Here is a 2,516-nt window from a genome sequence, read left to right as displayed (position 1 = left end):
AGGCAGATCGAAAATTTCAAAATTTTTATGACTTCAGGGAGGCCGTTTTATTCAAAGAAAAAAAATCCCGGTTATTTTCAGGTCCAGAAATAATTTCCACGGTCGATGAAATTAATAAATCGAACTCTGAATTAAAAAAATGTTCTACTTAAATATTAAAAATTGAACTGCAAATTAAAATGCTCAAAGTGGAACTTTTGAATTTTAAATCTGTGAAATTGAAGTTTAAAAATTTTTTAATTGAAAAACTTTGTATTCAAATGCTCAATAATTTACTTAGTATAAAAGGGAAGCTACTAACACTTTTCCACTGATTTTTTTAAAAATTAAAGTGCAGTTAAATTGGCAAATTAAAAATATTTAAACATTCATATTCAGTTGCAAAAAAATAAATCCACTTTATCAATTTCAATACTATAAATGGAAAAATCAATTGATAAATTAAAAAATTTGCAAAATTATATTATTTCAAGAAATTTTAAGCTAGAAAAATAAAAAATTAAACCATTACATTTTTTTTATAAACTGAACACTTATTAAATTAAAAGTTAAATTATTTTTATTCTTAATAGTCTAATAATCGTTAAAATACATACAAATTTTATTTCAAAATCTTGTCTAGAAATCTTTTAAAATGATTCGAATTTTCCGTAACATTTTTCCTAAAATTATTGTTAAAATTCAGCCAAATTGAAGAAATTTTCTTAAAATCTTCCACATTCATTTTTAATAATTTTGTAAATATTTTAAATCTTTTTAATCAATCTCTTAAAATTAATTTTGCAAAATAAGAAAATCATTTTTAATTTTCCTAGGAAATGTTTTTTATTCTTCTGAATAATCGTGGATTATTTGAACAGGAAGTTCTAGTACCAATAGCTGTATTTTGTCGGTTTAAATTATTTGAAATTACTTTAAATTTTTTATTAATTTTAAATTATTTCAAAGCTTCTAAATATCTCTTCAGCTCCCTTGAATATTTTATAAGAATAATAAGTGTCCAATTGTTATTTATAAATCGAAATTCAATAAGTTTATTTACAAATTAAAATTTGTTTAAATAGAAGAATTAAAATCGTAACGTTCAAAGTTTAGTTTTTGGTTTAGTTTTGATTATTTTAATTTGTAATTACTGATTTTAAATTAAGTCAGATATTTCTAAATTTTAAGTAATATTTCTTTTTCTTACGTAAAAAAAAATAAAAAATGTAATGATTTGAAAATGGAATGTTTTAGACTAAAATATTTGAAATTTAACGAAAATCTTTAATTATGAATACATTATTTTGCAGTTATTTAACATTTTTTAAATAGTTTACAAAGTTTCAATTATGAATTAGTTTATATCACACAGATGATCGAATAAAAATGTTTTTTTATCCAAAATCTTCGATTTCTAACGCTTCTATTTTTTAAATGATCAAGTCTTTAAAACTGTATGTTAAAATTCTGTAAATTAAAATTTTCGAATTAAGATTGAAAATAAGTCACATCAGAAAAATTTGTTGCTTGGACTTTTTTCTCAGTGTCGTGCATATTAAAAAATTAATTAGATTGAAAAAGTTAATTTTACTATTAAATTGTTATTAAAATTTTCTTTAATATTAGTTTCATTTTCTTATTGGTCTTAATCTTGTGAAAAAATAAATTTTCATATCTAAAAAAAGTGTTTAGGAACCTGATTGGGTTTTTCATTACTTGAAGTTGTTTTTTATATTAAATTTGAATTTTGAGAAATTAAATCTAAGAAAAATTAGAGAAAAACTTACACGAATTAAGAAATATTTATGTTTTTTAAATACTCTTGTGCGGTTAAATTAAAGCCTTCAAATTAGTAATTAAAAAAAAGAATTTTAAAATTTATTAGCAATTTTAAAGAAAAATCACCATACATATTTGCAGTTATTAACGATTTCAGGATATGTTAGCATTTTGCGCAGAAAATTGATATTTTTAATCAAATATTATATTTCAAAGTAGAAACAAATTTTCAATAATAATTATTTATTATTATGTTTATGCAGGTTAAAATGACTTTTTTCATAGAAAATAGGTTATTTTCAAGAAAAATTAAACAAATGAAAAATAATTAGATTTGAACAAATATTTAGAACTTTTGAACAATTTTAGGCTATGCAACCGTTTTAGGTACATTGGAAATCAGTATTTTGAATAGTCATTGGATTTAAATGAAGATACATTTTTTTAGGAAATATTTGAAATTATACTTGCGTTTTAACTAGAATTTAATATAGATTTCAAAGTTTTATAATTTTATAACAGTTTAGATTATGTTAGTAATTTTCAACGAAAATCGTTTGTTTTAAACAATAAGATATTACGTTTAAAAGATTATTTTCAATCTTAAAAATGTTGTTTTTATTGCTCGTGTTTTTCATCTAAAATTATGATTTTTAATTAAAAGTTTAATGACTTTTTATTTAAGAAATTTTAACAAATATAACATTTTTTTTATATTTGCAATGCTTTAATAGTAATGCGGTATATTAGCCTTT

The 2,516-nt window shown here is 20.3% G+C and overlaps 1 protein-coding gene across 1 annotated transcript in view; it reads right to left on the bottom strand.

Annotated features, from left to right (window-relative positions):
• Nucleotides 1-2,516, bottom strand: part of LOC117173799 (girdin-like) — a 68,882-nt gene that overhangs the window by 37,079 nt on the left and 29,287 nt on the right. The gene's annotated exons all lie outside the window — the stretch shown is intronic.

Source organism: Belonocnema kinseyi, chromosome 5, assembly GCF_010883055.1.
Source record: "Belonocnema kinseyi isolate 2016_QV_RU_SX_M_011 chromosome 5, B_treatae_v1, whole genome shotgun sequence".
Taxonomy (NCBI): domain Eukaryota; kingdom Metazoa; phylum Arthropoda; class Insecta; order Hymenoptera; family Cynipidae; genus Belonocnema; species Belonocnema kinseyi.
The sequence above is the reverse complement of the archived record's forward strand: the minus strand, read 5'-3'. Positions and strand labels throughout refer to the sequence as shown.